General features: G+C 46.9%; 1 pseudogene across 1 annotated transcript in view; it reads right to left on the minus strand.

Annotated features, from left to right (window-relative positions):
- LOC146816444 (ATP-binding cassette sub-family C member 10-like) overlaps nucleotides 1-18690 on the minus strand; it is an 839384-nt pseudogene that overhangs the window by 513150 nt on the left and 307544 nt on the right. The window contains exon 9 of the transcript XR_014962842.1: nucleotides 18375-18564. The product of XR_014962842.1 is annotated as an ATP-binding cassette sub-family C member 10-like (transcript). The remainder of the gene's footprint in view (nucleotides 1-18374; nucleotides 18565-18690) is intronic.

The following is an 18690-nucleotide window of genomic DNA, read 5'->3' on the forward strand; positions in this document are numbered from 1 at the left end:
GAAGATGGTTGACAGTATCGAAGGCTGCGCTAAGGTCCAAAAGGATAAGCGACGCGCAGCCTCCACTGTCAAGAGTTTTCCTGATCTCCTCAGTCGCTGCCAGTATGGCCGTTTCTGTTCCCTGTTGAGGCCTAAAACCCGTCTGGGTAACATGTAGCCGATTATTATTCTCTAAAAAAGCAGACAGAATCCCATTAGTATATTTCTCCGCTAATTTACTAACCACTGGCAGCATGGAAATAGGGCGGTAATTTCCCAAGTTCCCTCGATCAAGATTAGTTTTTTTTAGGAGGGCCTTGACTCTCGCAGATTTCCATTGGGCAGGCACCATCCCAGTCGAAAGCGAGGAGTTTATACAGTCCAATAGGACCGGAGACACTACTTCAGTTACTTTTTGAAGAATCCTAGGAGGAGCAGCATCCAAGGGAGAACCTGATTTAAGCTCCTTCAACAGTTTTTGCATAGACTGGAGGTCCAATAGGGGAAATTCCTCCAGTAGTGGAACGGGGGGCAAGAACTCGGCTCTACTACCTCCTCCCTCAACTTGTATGCTATCAACCGATGAAAAGGAGTCATAAATACTCTGAATTTTTTCTGCGAAAAAGTCCGCAATTTGATCACATTGCTGTTGCACATTATCAGTATTAATAACAACAGAGGGCGGCGTGAGCAGATTATTTGCGATTTTAAATATCTCCAGAGGGGAATTAGCCGAGAGAATCTTTCCCTGAAAATAGAGTGTTTGGGCAGTTTGAATTTCCTTTTTGTATATTTTGATAGCTTCGCGATATTTGAGTTTACTTATTGCTGAGAAGTCCTTCCTCCAGAGTCTCTCTTGTTTTTTGCAAATTTGCTTAAGCTGACGCAGTTTTTGAGAGTACCATAGATTTTGTTTGGCTCCCACTGTTTCTGACATTTTCGTTTTCGGAAGAACAGCATTAAGCGCCCGTTCTATCCATTTGTTGAAATTTTAATTTGCCAGAGTGGGGTTAGAATGAGGCAGGGGAATTGTGTCAATTAGTTTACTAAAAAAATTATCTAATGGAAGTTTTGTCCATTGTCGTATGGTTTTTGTCGTTCGCACAGTTCGTGTGTCTACCATAGCTAGCCTAAACCTAAAAGGAAGTAGGAAATGGTCCGACCACGGAATAGGGACCACGTCCTCTACCCACATCTGGTCTATGTTAGTGAATATAGGGTCAAGCATATGACCTTTAATATGAGTTGGACCATTTCCTTTCAATAGAAGTTGAAACATTGCTAATTCTTCAACTAATTCTTGGATGCAGGCTGAGGACTGATCGTCAAAATGTGCATTAAAATCGCCCAAAATTGTGAAATTGGAGGTTGAAGCGGCCAGGTTCGCTGCTATTTCTGGTAAGCTTTGCTTAAAGCCTCCAAACAGGCCAGGCGGCCGATACACAGGAAGCCCTGAGAACGTAAAAGTGGGCGCTAAATCAATCATAAAAGACAGGCTTTCGCAGTCCGGGAGAGGATGGGCCACAACTCTACAAACCAGGTCAGATTTATATATTATGGCCAAGCCTCCACCTCGTCCTAAACGGCGATCAAGCCTCTGAATGGCATAATTTGAGGGAAGGGCTTGGGCAATATCAAAATCCGCATCATCATTTAGCCAAGTTTGAGTCAAAAATAAAGCATCCGGCCTCCTCTCTTCGAGGAGTAGATGGATCTCAGTTGAATGTTTGGGCAAGGAGCGGCAATTAAGTAACAGCATATCAATCAGTTTAACCCTATGTGTGTCCCGTAAAATGGGAGAAATATTTTGCAAATAATATTTACACTGGGGGCATGGATAGCTAACATCAGGCAATAGAACATGAGCACATTTGTCGGATACCTCGTTTCTCATGGCATGCAACTGAGCTGCCTCGAAGATGATTCTTTGTTTGTCAGCTTCTGGAGGGTTTCCTGCCCCTGGACCCTGCCGGACGCGGACGGGCGCAGACGAGCTTGCCTTTGGCGCGCCCGCTGCGCGCGGCCGCTGTGCGGCCGCATCACGAGCCAATTTTACGTGGCCGAGTGACGTCAGCTAGCGTCAACAGCTAGACTGCTAAACCTTCGAATTCGTGCCCCCAACTCCCCCCGAGCGCTCTCACCGCTCACCAGGAAAGTAAACCCAGTGTTCCCCAACTAAAAACACAGTACACAATGTAAAAGCAGATTCAATATCATTTTTGTTCCGTTATATTTTAAAAAATTCGTCAAGCAGCATACAGGCAACAGGATCACATATGCTAATTCAATGATTTTAATTCAAAGCCGGCGTCCGCTGCGCGGCCGCATCACGGGCCAATTTAACGTGGCCGAGTGACGTGAGCTAGCGTCAACAGCTAGACTGCTAACCCTTCAAATTCGTGCCCCCAACTCCCCCCGAGCGCTCTCACCACTCACCAGGAAAGAAAACCCAGTGTTCCCCAACTAAAAACACAGTACACAATGTAAAAACAGATTCAATATCGTTTTCGTTCCGTTATATTTTGAAAAATTTGTCTAGCAGCATACAGGCATCAGGATCACATATGCTAATTCAATGATTTTAATTCAAAGCCGGTGTCCAATAAATCACCAATGCCTACTTCTCCATATCTGAGTAATGAAAAATGTCCTAGCTAACGTAACAGAAAGTTTCAATTCTATTAAGGACTGGGAGGCGAGGATTATGCCTTCTTTCTTCACTTTAATAACATAGCAGTGATTAGGATAACAAAAGACTACATTTCCCATGAACCAAAGGGAAAAGGTAGTCGAAAACCAAACACATGGTAACAACCAATCCTCATTAAGGAAGCCACTGTCCAATCAGGGGCAAGCCAGCCCAACATAGTCCATCATCAGTGTCCTCTCTTCCTCTTTAGGAGATCATAGACAGCACCCTTCGTCTCTGCAGGAGTCTTGTTTGTGTGTATCAGAGCCTGAGGACAAGAAGAATATATCCCCAGAGGAACAAACTGCAAAAGTCTACAAGAAAAATTATATACATTGCAGTGTAAACTGGACTCATAGTGCAACATGAAGACCAAATCAATTACTTACTGTAGTACGGGGAGGGGTCCCCTCCAGGAGTGAAGGGCGGGATAATCCTCGCCTCCAAGTCCTTAATAGAATTGAAACTTTCCGTTACGTTAGCTAGGAAATTTTTCATTCTATGTCAGGACTGCAGGCGAGGATTATGCTTGTTTAAAGCTTGCCCACAACCAAATGCGCCATATTCAGAATCAGTTTGAAGTAAAACCGTTTGAAAATGGAGTCCGATGACCAATCTGCTGCGTTGAGGATATCCTCTAAACGCGCCCCTAAGCTGAAGGCTTTCGAAGCCATAGCACCCCTAATGGATGCGCCCCAAACCGACTAAAGCTAATGCCCGCTTCCTGAATCACCCAGCGAACCCATCTGGCAATGGTGGGTGAGGAAACCGCTTTAAATGGTTTCCGGAGCGAAATAAGGAGTTGCCGCTCCCCTAAAGGGCGAAACTCTTCCGTCATTTCCTCATACACTTTGAGACAGCGAACCACACAGGGCTTTGGGGAATCGGGAAACTGTGGATAGGAAATCAACCTGGTATGGCACTTTGTGCGCCTTAGTAACGTGAAAGTCACACTATCCGGAGCAAAGACTCTGCCAAAAATGTCTAAAGCACGCACGTCTGACATTCGTCTGCAATATATCAGGCACAGGAGCAGGGCCAGTTTTGCTGAAAGCTCTTTTCTGGAGAGGAACCTGTTAGGTTGCCAAGATAGAAATAGGTTAAGAACCTGATTGACATCCCAGAGCGCGGAATAACGTGGCTCCGGAGGCAGTGAAAGGCGGATGCCCCGCAGCAGTCGACAAACCAGGGGATGTTCACCCACAGGTGCTCCGTCCACCGGGACGTGGCCAGAAGAAACGGCCGATCTGAAGGTATTAATAGACAGGTAAGCCAAACCCTCAGAGGCCAGTTGAGCCAAAAAATTCACTACATGGACCACATCTGCGACCAAGGGATCAAAACCCCGTCGCAGAGACCAACGGGCCCATCTGCCCCATGCGGACCTGTACCTTTTGACAGTACTGTCCGCCCACGCTTTAGAGATAAAGGTCTCAGCCTCTCACGAAAGTCCAGGGGCTTCCCTTCTACCCCGGAAATCCGCCACGCGATGAGCCACAGTGAGTTTGTGGACACTTGAGGATGCGGAGTCCCGTCCGGACTTATGAGGAGGGTCGGAAACTGGGGGAGTAGTATTGGAAAATCCCAGGAAAGTTCCAGAAGAACCGGAAACCACACTTGAGACTTCCACAGCGGGGTGATCATGACCAGATCTGCTGCTTGCCTGCGAACTTGCGCAGTTGCCCTCGTGATCACCGCAAAGGGAGGGAACGCGTAGCCCAGCTCCCCACTCCAATTCTGGAGGAATGCATCCGTGGCGGCTGCCAGAGGGTCCGGCCGCCAGCTGAAAAACCGCAGAATCTGGTGGTCCAGCCTGGATGCAAAAAGGTCCACCGAGAAAGGGCCCCAAAGGTCGTTCAGCCTCGCAAAAAAGGACTGGTCCAGGCGCCAAAGTCTGGAATCTCGGAAGTGGCGCGATTCGAAGTCTGCTTCCAAATCGTCTCGGCCCGGAAGATACTCCGCCGTGACGGAGATCTGACTGTCCAGGCAGTACTGCCAAAAACTCGCTGCCAGATCCAACAGAGTTTTCGACCTGGTACCCCCCAGATGATTCATATAACGGACCGCCGAAATGTTGTCCATCTTCAGGAGCACACAAGACTGCACTGAATGCCTCGTCCAGCAACGTACTGCGAAGGATCCCGCCAGAAGTTCCAAACAATTTATGTGAAACTTCTATTCTTCGGGTGACCACAAAACCTCCTGTAGAGAGGTCTCCGCACCTGGCACCCCAACCGAGCCTGCAGGCATCTGATTCTATAACCATGTCCTGGATGGAATCGAAGATTGCCCTCCCGTTCCATGCCTCCATGTGGTACAACCACCATTGAATTTCGGATCTTGCTTCGACGGACAAGGCGACCTTGTGAGAATACGGATACCCCTTGCGTAGAAAGAACGCCTTGAGGTGCTGCAGAGCCCTGTAGTGGAGGGGGCCTAGGAAGATGGCTTGGATCGACGCTGACAGAAGACCCACAACTTGTGCCAACTGGTGGAGGAAAATCCGTTTCTTGGCCAGAACGCGACGCAACTTGTGACGGATCTTGGAAACCTTCCTGGCCGGAAGACTGAGAGTGGATGACGTGGAGTCTATGACGAACCCCAAGAATGTAATGATCTGAGTAGGCTGTAACAGCGATTTTTTTCTCGTTTATTACAAACCCAAGTTCTTGAAGCAAAGACACAGCCATCTGAAGGTGTTGCGTCAGGCGACGGGGACAAGCCGCCATCAAGAGTAGATCGTCGAGATACACGATCATCCTGACTCCCCTGGACCGCAAATATTCCACCACCGGTCTGAGAACCTTGGTGAAGCACTAGGGGGCCGACGAGAGGCCGAAAGGGAGAGGCATGAATTCGTATGTGAGGTGACGCCAGATGAATTGGAGAAACCGACGGTGGGGAGAGAATACCGGGACCACCAGATAGGCATCCAATCGAGGGGCCAGAGAACATCCTGGAGGAGATGGATTCCCTCCATCTTGAAATGGTGGTAAACCAGCCATTGGTTGAACACGCTCAAATGTATCACGGGTCTCTTGCCGCCATCAGTCTTGTCGACCAGAGAAATGTTGCTCAAAAACTCACCGGGGTGAGGAGTAGTAAGGATGATTGCGCCCTTCCTGAGAAGAGAAGACACCTCTTCGTCCACCAGGAGAGCGTCCTGCGCAGAAAACTGAATACGGCGGGGAGGAGTTCTTTGCACTGGGGTCCCTTGGAACTCTATATGGAAACCCCTCACAGTTTGCAGTACCCAGGCATCATGTGTGATGGTCAACCAAACTTGGAAGCACCCTGCCAACCGCCCCCTATGCTTTGTGGGGAAGAAGGGAGAACTCTCACCTGGGCTAGAGGCTGCAGCTTCTCCCCGGAATCCTTTCCCCTTTCCACGCCGTTCACGTGTGGGATAAAAGTTTCCGAAACTGGCCTGGTCCTGGTACTGTCCGGAGCCTTTCTGATTGGTCTGGCGTTGCTGACGACCGGCAGAGCAGCCCCTGCCTCGGCCAGCCCCGCGAAAAACACCGGGGAAGACCTTCTTGATTGTAGACTGGGCGCGATCCAGTGATGTGAAGGTATTTACAAACATACCGAGCTCCTTCATGAAGGGCTCGCCAAACAGATCACCTTGGGCAATAGCGCCCGCCTCTGAGTCCGCCATCTCCCCTAATTTAGATCAATTTTAATGAGGAGGGACCGGCGGCGCTCGGTGGAAAGGGCACAATTAGCGTTGCCCATGAATATCACAACCCACTGTGCCCATCCGGATAAGGTCTCGGGGGAAATAATGGAACCTGATTCCTTTGCCTCCTCTGCAATATCTAATATTTTTGTGATAGGTCCAAGGGCGTCCAGGAGCTTATCCTTGCAGGCCCTCCAGGATCTGTCTATCCCCTTTTTGGGATCTCTGATAAACTTTTGAAGGAAGGTGCCCATCCGGGGATCAATTTCAGGAGTAAGGGATACCTTACCCTCTAAAGTGGGGCGGGGGCACTCAGCCCGAAGGCAGTTGCGAGCTTCATTCTCAAGAGGACGCCGAATATGGGCGGCCACATATGCAGCTACTTTGTCAGATGGTTCCCAATCTGAGGACCGTGGGTGGATAATATCCTTGGGATCCAGAATATCTGAGGTGCTCGAGGGGGGGGGGGGTTGGGAGGAGCTAGGAAGAGACTGAGGGACTTGGTCAGCAGGAGGAAGCACAGGGGCTGGAGGGGGGGAACCCCGGCAGGGATTGCAGGGTGACTATCAAGGAAGGCCTGCCTAAGGCGATCAAATGCATACCCGTCCACCCCCGCTTCGCGGGAGCGTTTAGGCGGTGGAGATCCGAGGGGATCATTAGGAGTAGCGGCTCGGGCCTGGGGAGAAGGTGCAATCTGTTGAGAAAACCGGGTGAATGCCTGTTGAATCTGGTGGGAGAGCCTATCCTCTAACGGAGATATGACCTGGTCCACCGCCCGGTAAATTGAGGTGTCCATAGCCTCATCAAAGGCGTCCCCCCAAGGCATGTCGGCGAGGGGGTCTTCCTCCTCTTGATAATCGTCGTAGTATTCCATGTGGAATAGAATACGATATTCATGTGAAGTGAAACAATAGTGGTCACCCACTGGGCCGGCAAGGAGGGCCTTAACCAGGGCTGGGTGTCAGCCTGCAGCTTTAGCGCGGAGGAACCGCAATTGACCGGGTTCTAGACCGAGGGACTAATTGCTGGCAAGGAAGGTATAACAAACCCTTTTAGCAGGGAGAAACTGATCTGGGCAATGTTCCCTTAACAGGTGGCAACGGCAATACAGGACCTCATCGAGACGTTCACCAGATAACTGGAAGTACAGGGTCTGCCCCTTACAAGAATGAGCCTGGGCACAGAGCGTGAGGCAATAATTGGCCAGTGTGACTCTGACAAGACACCGCCACCTTACAACCGTCACCGGCATTCTCCTCAGATCAGCGGCTCCGTTGTAGTGCGCGTGCGACGTTTGAAACCCTCTGAGGAGAGATCAAACGGCACGACGCAGCTACACAGCCTCCTGCGCCCTCTGGCGGCGGGAGGACTAAGGAGCAAAAACCAGCAGAGAGACGCGTAGGGACGAAAGAACCGTACCCGCGGCTCTCTCCCAACAGCGCAGCCCACTTCAATGAAGCGAGCGCGTCTTCAATGGAACAGAAAATACAATTTAGTGCAGCGCTCGAAAAACGAACCTTTAAATTATTAAGCCGTAAAATATGAAAAGCATGGAAAAACGCTACAGCACAAAAGTACAAAGCGGTGTATGCGCTGCAACAACAGTCAAATAACCAGCGCAGCGAAACACATAACAATGACTCTTAAGCACTAATCAGTTAAGAGAAAAACTGAAGAGTACTTATCTTGCTGCGTAGCAGCAAAGAAAGAGGAAGAGAGTACACTGACGATGGACTATGTTGGGCTGGCTTGCCCCTGATTGGACAGTGGCTTCCTGAATGAGGATTAGTTGTTACCATGTGTTTGGTTTTCGACTACCTTTTCCTTTTGGTTCATGGGAAATGTAGTCTTTTGTTATCCTAATCGCTGCTATGTTATTAAAGTGAAGAAAGAAGGCATAATGCTCGCCTCCAGTCCTGACATAGAATTCTGTTCTGAACCTCTCAAGCATCTAGAGGCACCAGCTATCAAATGTTCAAATCCATTCCTTTTCTAAAGTAACACTGTCCAAATGCCTTTTGGACTAGTGACAGTCATAATATAAGTTTCCTCACCTGGAATAAATGCCTGCAAAGAGGGTGCCCTTTTCAAATTCTCCTTGACTGATCTGAACTCTTTATCACACTCTGAACTCCACTCAAAACTCATATTTTTGGCAAGTAAATTCCTGAGTTTTTGAGTCTTGTCCGGATAACCTGGTATAAATTTACAGTAATATTCCATCATCCCCAAAAAGGATAACAGCTCTTCCTTATTACTGGGTTAATGTAATTTCACAATGATGTCCACTAACTACTTTTTGGGGGAAACACCAGCCTTGGTAATCCAGCCTCCTCAACCTCTTCAAAACAGTACACACCCTAGAATGATGTTCCTTTTTTGTGTTAACATAAATCAATAAATCCTCCTGATAGCATTTCACACCTGTGACTCATTTTAGTATGCTCAACATTATCCTCTGGAACACCGAGGCCACAGAGGCTAAACCAAACGGCATTCTCAAAAATGTAAATGTTCCCACCGGTGTGATGAACGCAGTCAAATCCTGTGAGGATTCATCTAGTTCCATCTAATCGTAAGAGGATGCTAGATCCAAAGTTGTGAAATATTTGGCATCCGTCGGAGTAGAAATAATCTCCTCAATATTGGGCAAGAGAAACCTATCCACAATTACCTCCCTATTGAGTGCACAAAAGTCAATGCACAAACGAATGCACGTAAGTCAATGCACAAACAAATCTCACCACTGGATTTTTTGGCCACTACAATCAGAGCCAACCACTTTGTTGCCTCCACTGGTTCAATAATCCTCATCTCAACCAATAGCTCTATCTTCTTCTGCACACCAACTTGTTCATTCATAGGTATCCACCTTACTTAAGCAACAACTGGAATTGCTCCCTCCTTCAACTTTATGTGATATTTATACCCTTTAAGGCACCCCAAACCATCCTGAAATACATCCATGAACTGCTCATCAAAAGCAACCAATGAGTCGTCCAGCTCCTGTACCTGTACCTGAAGAACAACATTCGGATTCAACATGACACCCAACAAATAATGATGTGACCACCCTAGTAATGCATCCCCTCTTTTAGCAACATACGCATTCCCAGCTACCTTTCTCCCACCTAGTTCAATACATGTTGTGAAATACCCTTCCATTTTTATTGGTATCCCACCATGCCCTACAGGTGAGACATCGACCTTACACAACTTTACCTTTCCCTTAAAGAAAGTGTCATATATATTCATGGAAACCATGGTCAGATGAGAACAGGAATCAAACATCATCTCAATCTCAATTCCCTCAATCTTTACTGTATGTGATGGATGCTGGGCTTTTCTACCATCCACTTGAAACACAATCTTTTTAACCTCTTGTTGATCTCCGGTCTTTATTTTACTTATGCAACACTTAGGGAAATGTCCTTTCGTCCCACACGCATTGCAAATAACCTGCAAAGCTGGAGAGATTATCGCATTCGCTCTATGGCCTATCCTACCACACTGGAAACAGGTGTTTTTCATTTCTTGTACACCTTTGCTTTCTGGAACATGTATTAATGTTTTATTTTCCGAATCTGAGGAACGCTAACTTTTGACCTGGAAAACTACATCCTACACTTTAGTATTGCTTTCTTTTAATCCGTTCTTGGCATTGCTTAACTCATCTACACATTTCACCATGTAATCCACACGTTTAGCAATCACAATTACCTCCTCCAATGGTGGTTCAACAACAACTCTTCTCTATTCTATCATGTGCACATTTTAAAACAAACTGATCCCTTATCCTCCACTCTACACCCCTCCAAATTTACAACTGCCCTCCAAATTCCGGAGACCAGTCACAAAATCTTCGACTGACTCATCTTTCATTTGCTCCCTTAACCCAAAGTAATGCCTTTCCATGATGGTACTGACACATAGCAGATAATGGCAATCTGATTGCAAAATACATATCTCATATTCATTTAATGTCCTCTGATCTGCTGTACTTCGTTCTGGCAAATTTTCTAGAACTGCCTGTCCCTCACCACTTAAACAATGAAGTAATAAAGAGTGTTTGCGTTCCACGCTCAAGTTCATTCTGCATACTCTTGCGTAATTTCCCAAAATATTCTTCCACTTCTGCCACTTAATTGTCGGTTCACCTGGATTACTTAAAAAAAATGGAGGTGGCGTCACATTGTGCATTTTCTCCTAAGATATTCAAAACACCTTCAGCTCTATACCTTGCAGATTTGCCTCTAAAAATGTCAATTACTGTGACCTTGAAATAACCTTAAGACCTAAGAAAGAGAAAAAATAAAAGAAAAATAACTTTTCCTCTGTTATCTCATAATGCATCTCAACCAACTGCCTCTGCTTGCCAAACTGCCACCGTGCTGTTGTAGATATCCCAAGCGCCAAAAGATGAGCACCAACAACTTGAGTAAGAAGAACTCCAACTGAAGAGAAAGTGTGCCAATCACCATAACACGACTCCTGTTGGCACACAAACAAATATTTCAAAAATGGTGTGCCAATCACCGATGGTCAAGGCACACAGTTCATACTAAACCTAAATTACAATAATTTTTATGTGCCACATACTAAATTCTCAAAAAACCATGTAGACACCTAACCTTCAAAGTAGCAATCTGTATTTGATGAAAGGTGTGCCAATCACCAAGATTCCAGCTCAAATCGGCACTCTAGAAAAGCACATTGCAGCAAATAACTTGAAACCTATTGCGGCTAATGTAGAGCTTCCCAAACACCTTAAATGGCCACCGTACACATCACACATACCATATGTACATTTTCACTGGGAAATAGGGCTTGTTTTCAAAGTTCCTCCCATGAACAAGCCCACTTTCTTGAGGAAATTTATCTTGCTGTATCGCTGCAGCTCTTGTTTCTAGAGCCAATGGACCGCAATTCTTCACAATAGCCACAATGAACCGCAAATGCATTTCAGTCCGCGTCAGCCCAGCCAGACTCCTCATCCTCTTGTCCAACCGCCACCAAGCTCTCAAGACCCTCTTTTTAGGTCTCGCGCAAAGCGTTGCAGTGTGCAGCACTGCTCGCGCAGCAAGAGACCTCTTGTACGGGGTTTCAAAATCGAGCTAGGAATCGCACAGGATTGTGCGTGTGCTTTTCCTTTTGGGCCACGCTATTGGCCTTTGCGTGCGTCTTTTTATTAAAGACAGCACGAAATTGGCCAAAGGCGGGCGCATTGCTCCGCCCATGGCCTATTGGTGTCTGTTACGCGCACCGCTGGCCATATGGTTTCAATTATCGTGCCCAGACACGGGCGCGATAATTGAAACCACATGGCAGCGGGGTGGCGCGCGCACCACTCGTTTGGGATCAGGATGGGAGCCAGAGCCAAAGGAGCAGATTCAGACAGGAAGGAGCGGCATGACTGGAACTCACAGCAGCATGCAGCTGGGGGGCGAGGGTGAGTAGTGGGCGTGGGTCGTGCATGCACTTAAGGGGCCCGTGGTGTTTCATCCATCTATGTTGTTGACAGTTTCTTTGTACCGATGCCACAATGGGTTATTGTTAGGTTTGTTCTGTTTATGGACGATTACAAAGGCACTGCAGTCACCATGTGCTTTGTAGTCACGAGGAGACCGGAGGAGGGCTGGGGGCTTACGGTTCCACTTCCTCCTTGGGTTTCGGTGAACGACCCCTGATTGCTGTGAGCTGGTCACTTGGTTCCTGTAGCAGGGTTGGGCCAGCGCCGGTGTTTGCCGCCACTAAAGGTTTGTGTTGTCATTCGCGTTCAGATAAAGTCTTTTGACCTTTCCGGGAGCCCTGGGCACTTGCCGGCCACAGAATACAGCACCGGGGTCAGGTTTTCACCCCTCCCCTCCTGCCCCGGCCAAAACCACCAGGGCCGTGGGAGAGCAATGCAACAATTCCTCCATGCTGATTAGTCCAATATGCTCTCAAACACGGGTGTGAGCTATTTTTATTGTAAATGACATTGCCTCGCTATTGCAATAATGTGCTCGGGTAAAAAAATTCTGATTTTGATGTGTACAGATTGAAGATTGGTGACGGTGATATATAGCTCAGTAGTGATCTATCTAATATGCCGTTTAACCTTTGAGCGTTGTACATAATCACATGCTTTACGGGGCAGTTTAGCAGAAGTACTCATTATATCTGGATCTGTACTTTTGAAGCTAGTTTGGAAAGTGAGCTTGCATCTGATTGTTCAACAGCAGTTTTGAGGTCAGTATTTGTGTTGCTTTATTTTTTTAACAGACAATACGCTGTAGCATGCTGCACCGAAATCTGATGGTGTATAACGTTTTGGCTTCTATGCAATGTCTTCGGACTTATTTTGTGTAATATCAAATCGTTAGACATGCTATCACTTTTTTGGGGCAAGTGCCTAGGGTTGATGGTATAATTGTTTGCAGATATAGTACGTTACTAAAACTTGTGGTAACTACTGAACCCTGAAACTACGTTATTTCCACCCATAATGCATTGTCAATGAAGACTGTGGTATTGTCTTGATTACCAGACACAGAACTTCAGATACCGTTTTGCAAAAATGCATGAAAATCATGGCTCCTTACAACATTCTTAACTCTACGTTTGCCTTCCCAAGCCTGCATTTTTCCAACAGTTGGTTTTTCAGCTGCGGGCATTGTGAAAACGGTATTTTATATTTGCATGGCACACAGCTGACAGTGGTGGTTTTAGTAGTAATGTATTAACTATTACAGTAGAACTGAAACATCTGGGCGAAAATGGACGTCTGTACTGTGCTTTATGCGCATAGTGATCTTTGGTTAGATTCCTAAGGGTCAGGTATACGCTGTCATGCAGCAATGCACATTTTAGTTGCTTTTACTAGGCATGCTGGGGACACAGATGTGCATTCGTGTTATAGGTTGCATGCCTTTCATTGTACACACGTATGAGATATATCTTGAGTGGGCTGACCAACTACTTTCAGGTCATTGCAGACACTCCTGGACTTGTGTGACAACCTAGTACATTCTGTGTTTTGTAGCTGCTTTTGCTTTCATTGAACTAATTAGACTAATACTTGCGTAATCAATGATTTATATGTGAAAAGTTAAGGGATGGAGACTATAATGACATGGAGTGAGGTGGGCACCCAGTTCTGAGTCCGATTGAAATTAAAGAACTGTAATTAATTTGTTATTGAGGTCAGTGACTCAAGCTGCTTTGAGGAAGGAGGTGTGAGAAGTTGGCCTGATGTATGATGTCACTAGTTATAGTGTACACCTTATATCAGTCCAAATACCCTTATGGTGATTGGTTGTAAAGTCAACCTTATAGACCAGCTATCCTAGTGGTAGCATGGACAAGAGCAGTCTTAGGCTAAACTCTGAATGGCATGTGAAGCCAGCTGTGATACCATATATAATCCCTTGAACACCAAATGAAAGGACACCACAACAGATATATATATAAAATAAAGTGTATTTATTCTAAGCAAACCCTCAGCACTCTTTATGAGTTTAGAGGTAAGTACAACACAGTCTTATTAATGCATACAGTAAGTCACACAGGTAAGTAATACAGTTAGGCCCTAGGGGCCACGCAAACCATATACTAAATAAGTGGTATAAGAACCACTGTCACGGAAATAGAATAGGCCTAGGCCTAGGGAATCGCTGGGGCTACACTACACTAGCGTTAGTTAGGAAGTGGGAGGCCCACGGGATTCGTGTGCAGAGTGGAAACACTCACGCGTAATGCGTAAAAGTCAATAGCAATAGTACAGTTTAGAAAACGGTAGATTTAGGACACTTCCGGAGTAGCTAGGAAGTTGAGACTTGAAAACTAGACACTAGGATAGTCACTATCCTGATGAGCACCGGAGTACCCAAGTTACCTAGCCCACAGGCTGCGGGTGCATAGGGGTGAAGATGCGTCGTTTTCGTCGTCGACTCCTATGGATGCCTGAAGAAAGATGCTGACAGGCAGTCAGTGAAGAGTGTCCGGTGGATCCCAAGGCTGGGATCAAGAAGAGAAGAAACCTGCAAGCAGAAGGGACAGAGTCAAGGTCACTAGCCAGTGACCACGTGGAACCAGGAAGGAACCAGGCGATGTCGTGAAGAGTTGCAGGTGAAGGTGAAGCTTGTCGCTGCAGCCAGGAGGACCAGGAAGCGTCGAGGACGACCAGGGCCAGGAGGCGAGCTGTCCCACGAAGGCTCTTGCTGTCGGCGGCGTCGAAGTTGGACTAGGACTCACCAAGCCTTGGCAAGCGGAACCCACGAAGAACAAAGGACTTGCTTCTGGTGCAGACCAGGAAGGTCTGGGGTGCTTCTTCTTTGCAGAGAAGCGGGAGCCAGTCTGGAGGAGCCAAACCAGCGCAGAAGATTTCAGGGAGCGTCGTCACGAAGGCCACTAGCCAGCGGGCAAGCAACCGGACAGACGCGGCAAGCAGGAAAATGCTGAAGGGCCCCACGCAGGACTCGTGGAGTGTGGGGGGCTGGTCTTCGGTGCAGATGGTGCTTGGGGTTGGGGCTTCTCAATCCCCGGTGCACAACTTCGAGGGTACCTCAGAAGCTGCGCTGTAAGTTACTAGCCACTTTTCCCAGGTAGCCGGTCCCACGTCGCTCGTCGCCTCCACGGATCTCAGCTCTGCTGCAGATGTGGATGAGGGTCGGAGAAGTCTGGAAGTCAAGGCTCTGGTCGGGCTCTGCAGTCGGTTCCTCGTAGAACGGTCGCAAAGCAAAGGGTAGTCTCTTGATGGTGCCTGTTTGCACAGGGTAGCCACTCCTTGGCTACAAGGGAGATTCTTCAGTCTTCTTCTTTCGTCGAATGTCGAAGGTCCAGAGTTTCTGTTCAGTTTTGCAGGTTCAGGATAATCTAGAGTCTTGAGGCCCAACTCCCACTCTTATACTAATCTGGGGGGCTGGGATACCTGCTAGGTCACGCCTTATGGGTGGGACCTGGGAGGGGGTGGTTACACCCACTTCCCTTTGTCCAGTTTCGCGCCAGAGCTGGGGCTGGAGTGCCCCAGCGCCGGTTTGAACTGGACTATGCAAGGAACACCTTGTGTGCCCCAGGCATGTCTCATTCCTTTCAGCCCACCCTGCCCCAATACACTAAAGGCTGTCTGGGGAGGTGCTAGCACCTCCCCAAGCAGGAAACCTATTGTCCAGGCCTCCCTGGCTGGGATCACTCCCAGCTGCAGGAGGTCAGACTTGTGTCGTGGCAGCAGCATCCATTTTGTGATGCTGAGGCTTTGGTCAGAGGCTAACAGTTGAAGTATGATTTTAACATGTCTTTCCCTCTAGAAGGGGGGAATAATATTCTCATGTCCAGAAATGGCATGGGGGTATTATTCCCGAGTGTTAGACACCTTACACGACATGTTTTGATAAAGCCAAACCATAGTTACCATAACCGTCTAAGATTATAAGGCACTTTAAGAGTATATGGTAGGCTATATCATAGAACAGCTATAAGGACATGGTTCCGAAAGCTGCAGACAGGCTCAGCTCATGCTAGAGCACCATCTCACATGTTACCAAGCACTCTGCCTCCAGGATTGTCAAGGCCTGCCATAGGAGTGACTGATGGGTACACATGTGTCTATATGTAAGTCAGGTATAGGAATACTACACCTAAGCAAGGGGTGATTACACGACCCTGCCCCAGCTGAGTGATCAGCCAGTTGTGTCAAAATGGAAGGCCAGGCCAGGGGTGGCACAATACATGCTGCAGCCCCTGGTAGGCCTAGGGTACACCTATGCCCTGGGTACCTAGGGTACACTGTACAGGGGCCAATAAGGTGATCCTATCCAAATGGGTTATGCACCTAAAGTACCTAGTATTAATTTAGAGAGAGAACAGCAGGGCTGTGGGTCTGATTAGCAGGCCCACAGCCACATCTAAGTCAAAAACCAGTAAAGCAAAAGCAAAAAGTGGGGGTGAACATAGAAAGCAGACCCTACTCTCCTACAGGAGGTTCAGCGGCTCTTAGGTGGAAGGGAGCAACCAAGGACTGTAAATCTCCTGAATGAGTTGTTTCTGAATGAGTACTGATCGTCTGAAGATTGGAGAGAGCTTCGGAAGGCAGAGATAACGTATGTTATGGACGAGAACTTGCCTGAAACGTCCCAGTCAGAGCATCCTAGATGTGAAATGGGAAATCAGTTTACAGTAAACTCAGTACTGGTAATGTCCTGCCCACCTGCAGCACACTCACACCCCTCTGCAGCTGCGGACCAGCAACCAGATCTGCAGGCCTGCGCACACATCCTTGTACCCTTAGAACAAGTTTTACAGGTGAGCAGGTGAAACAAGCATTTGCAATGCAATAGGTCTCGCATTTACGTGGGTTTGAGCTATTGACATTACAAATGACAAAGCCTTTTATTTATGTTTTGGTTTTAGAAACATAAATAAAAGGCATTGCATTTACAATGCCAATAGCTGAAACTGGCGTAAATGCGAGACCTATTGCATTGCAAATGCTTGTTGTTTCTGTATGAGATCCCATGCCGGAGTAGCAAAGGCAGTCCCAGGGTTAGCAGGGGTTAAGTCAGGGCAACCCCTAAATGACATCCATGGCATTAATCAAGCTGAGTCGGTTACATGAGTATGGACAATGTGTATGGAAGTTCAATGCCGCTTATACAGGTGCAAGCGAAGACATGACTACATTCATATCAACTATCGAGCAGATGAAAAGCAGTGATGAAACATGAAGGAGGGTTTAAGTAGGGATTTACGTTCTGTCCAGAGGGTGTATGGGAGACAGGCCCTGATGAATGGAGAACTCTTCCTCAGACAAATGGGGTCTTGTCTTCTTTGACCACCGCGGGCATCTCCAGTTACAACAGGTTCATGCTGCAGGTGAAGCTAAAGAGGGAATAAGGTGTGTTGGTCAGTAGATCTGGCTACTGCTGTGCATGGCCTTGAAGATGAGGCAGAGTGATTTGAACTTGACACGTGCTGGAAAAGGAAGCCAGTGGAGATTCACAATGTGGGATGATGTGCTGGCAGTGATGAGGAATGCAGCTGCATGCAAAATAGCTTAAGAAGCAAGTGTGTAAGGCGGAAGATTTAATGAGCAGTGCCTTGCTATAGCAATGCAAGAGAGAATCTTTAATGCATTGTGTTCAGGATGCTCTGTAGCGGTAAAAGAAATAAGCATAACTTTGTGGCCAGCTTTAGACACAATGGCAATAAAATGATTTCGCAGGGAGCAAAAAATAATTTGAGCAAGTATTTGTCACTAGAAATACATCATTTTAAACCACATTTATTTTTATTTTTAGATAGTCTATGTTGTCCTTCTTGCATGAAGTGAAAAAATGCATTTCAATTTAAACCCCCCCTGGAGAGATTAGGCAGCACAAGCACTGCAGGTGGGAGTCTGAACACACATCTGTACCTCTTCTAGTCCCTGCTTTCTTCTGTTGGTAGTATCTACCTTATTAAATTGTGTAAAACTGTCAATTATGATGAAATGGTGTGATGAGTGCAGGAAAGTCGACCCAGATCAGCCAGCCTGCTGCTTTCCTCTGCATGGTAAAGGCCTGCTGGTCCTAGCAGAAGTGATTACGGAGTCACAGACAGACACCAAGAGCCGCCACTTGCCATGGGAGTTGCCATGGTGGAGGTGGTGGTGGAGTCCCCTGGGAAATGAATGTATGTATAGGGGGGGCCTGCATTAATGAAAAGTTCCTGAGGTTGGGTAAAAACGACTGTACTGTAAATCCTCAGACCTAGCTACTAATTCACATATATAAATTTACATAATATGTATATTATAAATGTATTATGTATTATAAATATGAGGAGCTCTGTTATTTATGTAAATGTATATATGTGAATTAGTAGATAGGCTGCCTGAGGATTTACAGTACAGGAGTCCCCTTGCAAGCCTTCCTCGTGGTGACATCAGAGCTAGCAGGAGTAGATGCAAATGCTTCCCATGTATATAAGGCCACCTGTCAGGCACAGACTCTCATACGTTCTTCAAGAACAGGTACTGGAAGGTTTGAGGTCATGGGGGAAAGTTATTACCTGTCTGAATAATTTTTCCTTCATCCATCAGAATCAGGAAATCTGCTTTGCTCAAGAATTCTGTCCTGTGAGTGCAAAGGATTCTGGTCTTGTGTCTGAGAATTCCCAAAATGCACTTCTCTAGCAGGTGACTGGCAACATCTGCATCAACAGCAGCCAAGGGATCATCAAGAAGATAAATCTCTTTATCCTGAGAAGAAAGATTGAACAGATCTATGAAAACAACAGTAGTAATGACAGACAACACTTCACTTTCCCAACAGTAGCAGGAGTACAGGTTAGAATTCCTAGAAAGTCTGGAGAATTACCTCCTGCT

The sequence above is a fragment of the Triturus cristatus genome, chromosome 6 (genome assembly GCF_964204655.1).
Source record: "Triturus cristatus chromosome 6, aTriCri1.1, whole genome shotgun sequence".
In the NCBI taxonomy this organism is placed as follows: Eukaryota; Metazoa; Chordata; class Amphibia; order Caudata; family Salamandridae; genus Triturus; species Triturus cristatus.